The sequence below is a fragment of the Triticum urartu genome, chromosome 7A (assembly GCF_056163025.1).
Source record: "Triticum urartu cultivar PI428250 chromosome 7A, HENAU_Tu73, whole genome shotgun sequence".
In the NCBI taxonomy this organism is placed as follows: Eukaryota; Viridiplantae; Streptophyta; class Magnoliopsida; order Poales; family Poaceae; genus Triticum; species Triticum urartu.
The window spans coordinates 15,750,182-15,762,269 of record NC_141879.1 but is presented as its reverse complement, the minus strand read 5'-3'; the positions used below and the strand labels follow the sequence as shown (position 1 = coordinate 15,762,269).

The 12,088-nt window shown below is 43.4% G+C and overlaps 2 pseudogenes; both read left to right on the top strand.

The window, feature by feature from the left end:
• Positions 1 to 400: 400 nt before the first annotated feature.
• On the top strand, positions 401 to 9,433 carry LOC147956979 (disease resistance protein RGA5-like; annotated as a pseudogene).
• A 1,451-nt stretch (positions 9,434 to 10,884) lies between these two features.
• LOC147956978 (uncharacterized) lies at positions 10,885 to 11,780 on the top strand (annotated as a pseudogene).
• The last annotated feature ends 308 nt before the right edge of the window (positions 11,781 to 12,088 follow it).

The following is a 12,088-nucleotide window of genomic DNA, read 5'->3' as shown; positions in this document are numbered from 1 at the left end:
AACTTTTAATAAGATGGCTGCATGCATCATTATGATGCACAGGCCGGGGGTACGCCTCCATTTCCAAAAAAGAGGGGGAAATGCCAACCCCAGACCATTTTCTAGGGTTTAACTGGTAAGGTGGCATGCAGGCGATTCCCGATCATGCGACACGATCTTGAAGTACCTCGCTCCATTCATCGGCGAGAAATCGGTCAGTGGATCGAGCTCGACTTCAACCAGGTGAGAAACCTCCAGTCTTTGTCCTACCTTGGCACGAGGAGATGGCGGACAAGAGCCGTGATGGGGGCACCGGGCGAATGTAAAATCGGCAGATGAGAGGAGGAAAGTTCGTGCTTTTGGTTTGGATAAGATGTTGTAGTGCCTCATTCTCAAAGAGGCAAAGAAGCGCATCGCAGTGATGGATGATCTGGATGACGATGGTCAGCCGGACAAATTCTCTATCGCCGACAAGGTATTGACGGTCATCGACTTCCATGTCCAGATGATCAATGACGCACACGGTTTTGCTTGTTGTCGGAGCTAAATCTGACAAATCCCTCGATATTGTATGACAGCTAGGCGATTGGGTTAGATGATAACGGCAGGCAAGGATTTACCCAGGTTCATGCTCCCATGATTGAAATAATGCCCTACTTTTGCTCGTGTATAACAAAGCGCTGTGATGTGCTTGCAACGCGAATATGTGAAGAGACGTGTCCAAAGTATGCCTTGACCGGTGTAAGTCTTAATTTTGCCTATGTTTTTTACTTTATCATGTTTACCCAAACCATTGATATTGAAAACATCTCTCTAACCAGAATTGTGCGGTGATATGTTCTTCTTCTTCTTATTGCAAAAAAACCTGCCTGAGGTGATCCCAACTACCGCCTTAAGTATAAACATCACTATTTTTATCATTAGTCAGCAAATTCTCTAAGGCATGTTTTCCCGTTTCAATTGTATTACAGCTGCATTTAACCATTGTTGCATACTAGCTTGTAACCCAAGATCAATTCATGTTTGTTCTATAGATTTAATAAGGTTTATATTATAATCAATCATGTGCAGAGAGCAACCCAAATCCACTCCCACACATGACGCCTTATTACAAGACTATTATTGGAGTATGTCACAATTTTAGGAATGTGAGACTCACCATAATTATTCTTAGTTGCAACTCTTTCCATGGCAATATATTCCACCTTGTGGTCCTCTTTATCCTTTATTCGGTAGCATCTCCTGGGCTGTTCCGCTATATTTTTCCTAGTGTTTAGTTCCTCTTTCCGAGCTTTACAAAACTGGGTACTGAATGATAGTTTTGAATCCTGAGTAAGTTCATAATTATTAGGCTCAATGTCCTCATTAGCTTCCTCGTCATTCACTCCATCACTAGATCATTGATGGCGCGTGTTGCTGCGCCCGTCAATTGTGACAATAAAATAATAGGAATTTTCTAAAATTTGCCGATGCACAAAGCATACAATTTGCCGATGATACAGACAGGTTGCATTCACACTGCAAGTGTCGGAACATGGTATGGAAACCAGTAGAACCATTCATGTTTGTGTCCCTCGTCTTCCTAGTAAGCCCAAGATTGCAGAAACTATATCCGAGTTCAGGATCTATGCCCGGGAGGCTATTGAACGGCATGACAGGTATAAGCTCCAGTGTTGCAGCACCTTTTTTCGAAAAGGGGGTGCTCCCCGGCCTCTGCATCAGAACGATGCATACAGTCTTGCAGCACCTTGAAGCGTAGATTCTTGTCCACTGGCAGTATGCTTCCAATGCCCTATGAAGAAGCTGCACAAATTGTAATCAATTGCCGTATGAATGAGTTTATCAACTCACTGGCCGCTAATGACGCAGCAGGTCAGCAGCAGCGCAAGGTGGTATCTATTCTTGGATCTGGGTGTCTGGGTAAAACTACACTTGCCAATGTGTTGTATGAAATAATTGGAATGCAATTCGAGTACAGAGCTTTCATCCGAGTGTCCAAAAAACTTGATATGAAGAGACTTTTCCTTGACTTGTTCTCGCAACTCCACCAGAAGCAGCCACTACCTGCCAGTTCTAATGAGCTTGGCATCAGCAAACATCTGCAAGATAAAAGGTACTGTTAACCCAGGTTCATTATGCTATTTATTTTACTTTATGTTAATCCAGTAAACATCAATTTTAATCCAGTAAACATCAATTTTACTATTAGCCTGACACAATCTGTATAATCTAATGGGTGTGAATTCTTGGCATGCAGGTATTTAGTTGTTATTGATGATTTGTGGGATGCATCAGTATGGGACATTATTAAATTTGCTTTTCCAGACAGAAGCCATGGCAGCAGAATTATAGTAACTACACAGATTGAGGATGTTGCATTAACATGTTGCTGTGATCACCCGAAGCATGTTTTCGAGATGAAACCTCTCGATGATGATCACTCAAGAATGCTATTCTTTAAGAGGCTTTTTGGTTCTAAAAATGACTGTCCAACAGAATTCAAACAAGTCTCAAATGAAATTATTGATATATGTGGTGGTTTGCCGCTAGCGATAATCAACATAGCTAGGCATTTGGCAAACCAGCAGACAGCAGTATCACTGGATTTGCTGACATACATACGTGATATGTTGAGGTCCCATTTGTGGAGCTTTTTTACGGTACCCTGGTACTCCCTCAAGCAGAGATGGAGTACCACTTAAATCTGACCCTCCACTTACAAGGGTAGTTTAGTCTTTCCTCCTCTTAATTAGGCCCTTTTCTATTTTTAATCAAATCATGTGTCCTATCACTAACACAGCCGTAGAGTAGTTATGTCTCCATGACGACCGGACCGACCCATTGCCGCCTGCCATCTGCTCTTTGTCATAGGCACCGATTGAGAGCGATGGATATCAAGTTAGCAACCCATGTTGGTCTCACAAATCGAAGGATAAAAAAGTTGTACCAATCAATCGATGGATATGGTTTCTTTGCGCTGGACCGATTAAACTTGGCTACAAGTTCTCGGATGGACACCAATAACAGCCGAACGTTCGGTCTGGGGAGGCACCAGACCGAATGAATCGTTCATACTGGAGGGTAGATCGCTCCGAACGAATTCGTTCGGGAGGAGAGGCCCCCAGCACGAACGCCCCACGCCCCCACCTGTCGACCCTACAGCCCGGTAGCTGAAGAAAGCCCAACTTTTTTTTTGCTGTGGCAGATTAAAGCCCAGATTTTGCACTGCTACCTAACAAAAATGTCATCAACTCTAAAAGCAAAAGAAAAATAGTCATGGCAATTTCCATCATCGAAACAAAAACAAATTGCCATGGAAGATTCATAGTAAAAAAATGCCATGCTATTTTTAATTAAATTTCGATAGATTGTATGCACAATTTGAACACAAAATTATGTGTGAGGAATTTGCCATGGTGTGGTAGTATAAATTGCCATGTTTAAAAAATACAATTTCCATGGCACTAAAGAATAAAATTTGCATCATGAAAATTAAAGAAAAAGAAGGGGATTTGCTACGGTCCACGATCTCAAAACATAAATTTACCATGGATTCAAAAAAATATCGCACTACCTATAATGAAACGTTCACACATGGCAAGTTTAGTAAGTTTTTCTTCAAAAAAAGATGGCAAAATTAGGAGACTTTTTCAATAAAACAAATGGCAACTTTTTAAAAAATGCAACAGATACATGGATTTGTTGAAAAAGAGATGGCAAAAAACTCATGAAAAATAATTTAGAAAATCCAGAGTAGACGACCAAAAAGTTGCCATGCTATATAGTGAATGAAATAAAAATTTGCCATGGGGAAACAAGCTAAATTTATCATGGTAATAAAAGTTAAATATTTTCCACGGCGATATAGGTAAATTTGCCATAGTAAAAATAAAAAAGTTAAATTTTCCATGGAAATAAAAGTTAAGAGTTGCCATGGTGATTTAGCTAAAATTTGACATGTCAATTAAGGTAATTTTTGCCATGGCAAAAATAAAAAAAAGTTAATTTTACTATATACCTAAAGACACAAAATAATGTGTATTGAAAAATGCCATGGCAAATAAAAGGTAAAATTTGACATGGATGTAAAAGTTATATTGCCATGGCAAGTAAAGAAGTAAATTTGGCATGAGCAGTAGTAAAAGTAAAAAAAATTGCCATGTATGTAAAAAAAGTAAATTGCCATGTATCTAAAGGGTAAGTTGCCATGGCAAAATAATAAAGGTTAATTTGGCATTGGCAAAAGAAAAGGTAAAATTGCCATGGCAAAAACAGGGTAAATTTGCCATGGCTATAAAATTAAATTTGCCATGTTGCAAAAAATAAATAATTTCACCATGCCATTGCTACAAAAATTTGGCATGGTCCATGCGCTAGAGATGTCATGATGCACAAAATAAAAATTGCCATGACAATGAACTCTATTTGCATCATCTCATAAAATTGTAATTGACATGGCAAAACATTCTTGGATAGACTTTAGCAAGGATACAACGAACCATGGCAATAAATGATTTTAGTTGCCGTGACAAAAAACACATCTATAAAAAAAAATCTTTTAGTTGCCATGGCAAAAAACACATCTATAAAAAATTCTTTTAGTTGCCATGGCAAGAAATGATTTTAGTTGCCGTGACAAATAACACATCTATAAAAAAAATTAGTTGCCATGGCAAAAAACACATCTATAAAAAAATCTTTTAGTTGCCATGACAAGTTTGCCATGTTTTTGAATACCTTAGGCTGCTATGTTTTTGTACATCTTAAGTTGCCATGGCAAGTTTGCCATGTTTTTGAACATCTTAAAAATAATAAAAAAATTGACATGTTTGCCATGTTTGTAAACATCTTAAGTTTGTCATGTTTTTGAACGTCTTAAAAAAGAATTTTGACATGTTTGCCATGGCAATTTTGCCATTTTTCCCATGGTCTATGAACTAAACTTTTCCGTGATCTATGAACTAAATTTGCCATGGTTATTTGCCAAAGAATTGTCTTTGTCTTGGCAATAAAAGTAAATATTCCATGGCAAAAACAAAAAAGTTTCAATTGCCATGGCCAAAAAATTTGTTTGCCATCGTATGCTTGATGTAGTCAATGATTGTAGGCTTCGTTTCTTCTTCATTTGTATGGCCATGTGCAATGAACCACCCAGCCAAAATATCACACTACAGAACCAAAATAGAGATTGACTCGAACGATCGATTAGATTTGATTGAATCAACATGAAAGCAACATCGGATGAGGTCGATTAGCAGCAATTATGAATGTCCGATATGCTTGGCAATCTGTTCTACACTTCTACTACTTGTACTGAATGGCAGTGCAAAAACACAATTGAAACAAAGCATGGCAGGAACTGAAACAACACTGATGGAGTGGATCGATCAATCAGACTTGCGGCTTCAACAATTATCGCATTGATGAGATGGATGGATGCATCTTGTACCTCGATGAAGTGCCAAAAATGGAGGGGGTCAACGGCTGACGACGCCATTGATGCACTTGGAGCAGAAGCGGGAATGACTGCCACCCCCGCTCGACGTCCTCCATAGCCGTCGGCTCCCCTCAGCGACCGTGCGTGACAACGGGAGCAACCAGCCTTCGCCCCCATCAGTAGATGCTCCTCCCTCGTGTGTCGCGGCAGCCTCCATAGCTACCGGCTAGATGCAGACCTCGTGCATCCTCACCGCCGCACTCGCACGACCCGGCAAAGCAACGCCGCGAACTGGTCCCCGCTGACCGCGTTGCCAGGGCCTGGCAAGCGCCAGGATGTGGTGGCCGGCACGACCGGGACCGCCACGCTGCTCTCGCTCCGGGACGCGGCTCTCGCGCGCGCATGATGCCGGAATGCACCTGGTCGTGCATCCCGCGCGGGACGAGCTCCAACTCGTAGGAACAGCTTCTGCTGGCCGCCACCTCCTCCTCGCGGGCCGCGACCTCGCCGCCACACTCGCTGTCGCCTTCTCCTCAAAGGCCGCAACTTTGCCGCCGCACTCATTGTCGCCTCCTCCCGCGGGCCGCATCCTCACCGTCGCCTCCTCTCTCAGGGCCGCAGCGTGGTGCCCGGCGGACGTCGCCGTCCCGCACCCTCGCCGCAGCACTCGCGCCCCACACGCCTCTGCTCCATTCGCCGAAGGACCCTTCCGCTGTAATCGCCAGAATGGGGAGTGGGTGAGGCAGAGCTCGCTGGGGAAAGGATAAGGTAGGGGAGTAAAAAATCATTCACGTCAATTCGCTCTCAACCCGAACGAGTCTCCTGTGATGACATGGCAATGGGAGAGCATCAAGATTTGTGCAAACGGTTCGAGCGCGTTCGGCTCCATGTCCAGAAAACCCGAATGTTCGGGAGTTATCAATACCTAATATCTAAACTAACATGTACAAAGGAAATTAACACCCAAATATAGTGGAATACACCAAGAGAGATCAGGCTCGCAAGAAGTTCGTTCATCAGACCGACATAGTCTAATCAAAGCAGCCGCTCCCCGTCCCTCCATACTGAACCAAATCGGTCAGATCAACTGCACATTCGTACACCTGTAGTGCCGCCATGATAGATCTACATCCAGCCTGATGATCCCGCCTCGCCCTACTCATCCTGCTTCAGCGCGCGGGCGAGTTTCCAATTGCGCAAGAAAGATGGCTCTTGCAAATGCGTCCGCCGCGGCAGCGGCGGCGGCGCTGCCCACCCCTAGTCGGCGACCATTCCCAGTCGATGCCATTCTGGCAAGTTCGTGCCCCAATGGTTGTCTTTTTCCACAGTGGCCTCTGGCGCCTGTCCTATTGGAATTAGGGTTCTTTTTTCTTTTCTTTTTTCAGGGACAAGAGTTAGGGTTCTAGCAATCGAGTCGAATAGCTATTATGTATCAGCCGTGATGCACCAATACGGGAATAATAATAAGAATGAGTTTACCTTTTTACCCCCTAGCAGGAGGTACTCCCACACTTTTTTTCGTTGGTACTCTCTCAGACACACCTTGGAGTACCTGTAGACATCAATCGTTGGATCAAGAGAAACGGAGGGCCCATATTCATTTAGGGGTACTGTAAAGGAGCTCCATTTGTGGTCAAGTTCTACTTCAGAAAGAATGAGACAAGTGTTGAATCTCAGCTACAATAATCTTCCTATTTATCTTAAGACATTTTTGCTGTATCTTCATATGTATCCCGAGGGCTCCATAGTCTGGAAGGATGATCTGGTGAAGCAATGGGTGGCTGAAAGGTTTATTGCCACAAGAAAAGGGGAAGAGCAAGATCAAGAGATGATAGAGGAAGCTGCAGGTATCTATTTCGATGAACTTATTGATAGAAGATTCATCCAACCTTTGTATATCAACTACAACAATAAGGTGTTGTCCTGTACAGTTCATGACGTCGTATGTGATCTTATTGCACACAAGTCTGCAGAAGAGAATTTCATTGTGGTACTAGATTGCAATCGGAAGAATATAGCACTTTCTCATAACGTTTGTCGACTATCTCTTGTCTTTGGCGATGCAAAATATGCCAAGACACCAGCAAACATCACAAAGTCACAAGTTCGGTCACTTAGATTTTTTGGAGTGTATGCCTTTTATTGGAGAATTCAAGCTTCTTCGTGTGCTAAACCTTCAACTATTTGGTCATGGTGACGATGACAACTCCATAGACCTCACTGGGATTTCGGAACTGTTTCACCTGAGATATTTGAAGATTGCAAGTGATGTCTGCATAAAACTGCCAAATCGTATGCGAGCCCTGAGATGTTTGGAAACATTTGATATTATGGACGCAACAAGAATCACTGCTGTTCCATGGGATATTATACATCTCCCACACTTGCTGCACCTGATTGTTCCTGTTGACACAAAGCTGCTGGATTGGATCGGTAGCATGAGTGGCTCTGTTATCCGTGAGTGGAGCCTTGGCAAGCTGAACTACCTGCAGGATCTTCACCTTACCTCTTATTTTTCTATATCACCTTCTTTTGACCATCTGCAGACAAGCGTGGAAGTTTTGGGTTCTTTACTCGGAGGACATGGCAACCTGAAAATTATGGTTGTGGCTCATGGTTCTTCAGTTAAAAATACTGTGGATCCTGACACTTCAAAAGTGACCATTCCATGGTTTCACATGGCACCCCCGCCCCTTCTCCAGAGATTTGAGTTCTCGCCGCACAGCTGCTGCATATTCTCACAAATTCCTCCTTGGATTGAGAAACATGGCAACCTATGCACTTTGAAGATTCCAGTTAGGGAACTAAAGATAATTTTTGTTGATATACTCGGAGGGTTGCGCGCCCTCACTGCTCTGTCACTGTATGTGGAGACGGCACCCATTCACAAGATCATCTTTGACAAGGCGTCCGGGTTCTCAGTTCTCAAGTACTTCAATTTGAGGTGCACGAGTAGTATAGCTTGCCTAAAATTTGAGCCAGATGCAATGCCTAATCTCTTGAAGCTCAAGCTAGTTTTCGATGCCATCCCACCAATGGGCCAACCTCTCTTTTTTGGCGAGGGCCGATGCAAAATAAAACATGAATGTGGTACTGCAGTTATTAGCATCAAACATATGCCAGGACTTAGAAAGATTTCCGCAAAATTTGGGGGTGCAGCTTCTGATTTGGAGTATGCCTTGAGGACCTTCATTAGTAATCATCCGAGCAATCCTACAATCAACATGCCGTTGGTGGATTATGTTTGATGCTAGCAGAAAACAGAAACAACAACTATACGACAATCGACCAGATGAATATGAAAAGAGATTGGATAGGCCAGCTGATCGAAGGTACTAATGTTCCTTGTAAAAACGAAGAAATATGCCCTCCTTTACTTTGACTTAGATTCTTCAGTTGACCTGATTTAATCCTTCATGTTCTAACGAAGCTAAATGGTTGTTGTAATCAGATCACCTGAGTCCTCTTTGATTCTGCATGTTCCAGGTATATTTGTCGCTCAACTTGTGCTACTAGAGAAGTTTTGCCGTCAAGTTAATAAAGTTACTTCACCAAAGAAGGTGCACTAACCAGTCATTATTTTCCAGAAATACACCAAAACTTACACAGATTAAATGCGGCGGTGATGAGGGGCAGGAGCACATGTTCGAGCAGGTGCTGAGACCGAGCGACGTGGGGGAGCGGAAGCGGTTGGTGATCCTGAAGCACTTTGCGGAGAAGTACTTTCCGCTGGAGAAGGGTCGCATGCTCAGCTTCGAGAACCGCGGGGGCAAGCTCTGGCACTTTCGGTACTCCTATCGAAACAGCAGCAAGAGGTACATAATGGCCAAGGGGTGGAGCCACTTTGTCAAGGGGAAGTTCCTCAACGCGGGCGACACTTTCTTCTTTTCCCGCGCCGGTGCACGGCTTTTCATTGATTACCAGAGGCATGGCGAGATTTCTGCGCATGCGACAAGAGCTGTCATGCCGGCATCAGCTGATTCTAATAGTTGTGTCTCGAGCCTGACGCACCGGTAGAATCAGAAGGAAATGGTAATATTTCGCGATAATCTCGCAGGACAAGCAATCAGACCGAATCTTCTCAAGGGGTTTGGGCTACCTCATGATTTCTTGTTATTTTGTGTTTTGCACACTCTTGGAATGGATTGTATTCAACTGGATCACCTTCATTTATCTGTGGTAGAGCACACACCAACTCATATGATTTGGTTGCTGCCTGTCGAAATGTGCAATTCTTGTACAAATAAACAGATTCCATGCAAGATTACTTGCTTTAGTCAAAGAAATTCAAAAGTTATATTGAAGTCTTTTACAGGATGTTAACATTTATTCCAGTGTATATAATTGTTACATTGCCTGTCTGTTGTGATCTGATAACAATTTTTTTTGGGAGGGTCGATGTGATAGCATTCCCCATATAATTTGATTACTGGGCTCAAGTGCTTCAGTAAATCATCCTCTGATAGGGGCACAGACTATGTTGTCATTCTGTCGGACCTCCGCAAATGTCATTTCTTCATGAAATTTGCGTGCAGCTAAAACACTCAAAACATGTTTGTGGCAACAACAAAAAAAAAATCAGATTTTGTTTAACACTCCCTCTGTTTCTAAATATAAGTCTTTCTAGAGATTTCAATATGGACTACATACGGATGTATATAGATATATTTTAGAGTGTAGATTCGCTCATTTTACTCAGTATGTAGTCCATATTAGAATCTAAGACTTATATTTAGGCTGGCCCATCTCACCCTGTGTTCCTTTGTGTATCTAGACGCAAAAAAAAGAGCTCACATGCAGGGGATCAAACTACCGACCTCTACTTCGAGCTAACCGGCACTAACCATCACGCCACCTTGCCCAACGTGATCGCTAACATACTTTTACTTCTTTTTCTTATTTCAAAGTTCCTTTTTCTTTTTTTTCCTTTATTCGTTTATGTTTTTTCTTTTTCATTCTTCCAGGATCAATGATTTTTATTATAATTCGTGAACTTTTTCTTCAAATTGATGAACTTTTTTTCAGATTCGCTGAACTTTTTTGAAATTCGATGCACTTTTTTTAAGGTTTAATGAACTTTTTGAAATTCGATGAATTTTTTTTCAAATTCAACAAACTTTGATGAACATTGATGAACTTTTTTTCAAATTGACGAAAATTTTCAAATTTGTAGATTTGTTTTTGAAAATCCATGGAATTTTTTTTAATTTCGATGAACATTTTTAAAAAGTTGATGAACACTTATTGAAAATCGATGAACTTTTTTCAAGTTTGACAACTTTTCTTCAAAAATGATGAATTTTTTTCCAAATCCATGAACTATCACGAATTTTTTTTCCAAATTCTTTTAAGCAATACTGTACATGGTTATGTGCAACAAATAGCGTTGCGACTGTGTTATTAGGTATTTTAGGCTGCTACAAATCACTCAAGGCTGGTAACTAGTGGTTAGGGAGCTCGCACGTGCAATGAACGTCAGGAGTTCGAATCCTGTAGCAACCATTTTTTCGCGCGAGTTTGTTGGTCGACGCGTTTCGTGGGCCGGCCCAACTTGCAGGGCGCGGTGGCGCCGGATCTCCTAGCCGGGGCTAAGGCGCTCTGACGGACACGTACTCCTGTGTCACCTATACATCGACTGTAGTACATCTCTGTTGGCCTGTCGCCATCCTGCAACCCACACCCCTATAGCCACACAATGCTCTTCTCCTCCCCCCGTCCAGCTCCTTTAGCTCCCTAGCTCCGCTGCTGCTGCTTCTTCTCCTTATAAACGGCAGAGCTAGCTTTTTCTGCCATGTGAGACACCTCCTCCTCCTTATCATCATCATCTCTCGCTAGCTCTCGCTCTCCACCTTTTGTATTTGTCTGTAAGTTTGCAAAAGGATACTTCTTCTCCGGCAAGGGAATGGGGGTTCCCTGCGCCGGTGTACGCGGAGGTGCCGAGGCTGCTGCTCAACCTCGTCTTCCTGCTTGATCACCTCCACCGTCTCTCCTCCTGGTTGCTCTGCCCCGCAGGCGCCCGCACTGACGATGACCTCAGCTTCCACCACTCCACTACCTCGACGCACCACCAGGAGCATTACCATGAAGACCAGGCCTCGAGGAGCTTGAGGAGCACGCCCCGGCCGTGCTCTTCGACGCGTTCTCCGCATCCAGTACCGGAGACGACTCGGCGCTCCTCCCTGAGGGCTGCACGGTGTGCCTCGCCGACTTCCATGGCGCCGCGTGGATGCGCCTGCCGCGGGGGTGCCGTCACGTCCTCCACCGTGGCTGCCTTGACCGCTAGGCTGCGCACGGCCACCGCACCTACCCTCTCTGCCGCACGCCCTTCCTCCCACCTTTCCTCTTGCCCCTCCCGCCGTCTTGATTCTCGTGGGCTATTGTTTCCTTCCTTGTTTGCATAATTCGACGACTGCGGCTGCCGAATCTTCCTGAGGAGAATGTTCCCCAGTTAGTCTTCCGTTAGATTTCTACGTAGAAACAAACCCAACCGCAATCCACAGCATGTGCCACACATATTTTCGTACCGGCCCCTACTTTGGAGATATTATCACAGATCTATCCCCAAGGAAGGGGATTACTTCCATGTTCAAGCATCCATTGATTTGGATTTAAAAAAAAAGAACATAGATTAGTGGAATTAGATAGTGGATGAATTTGAATATATGCAAAGGA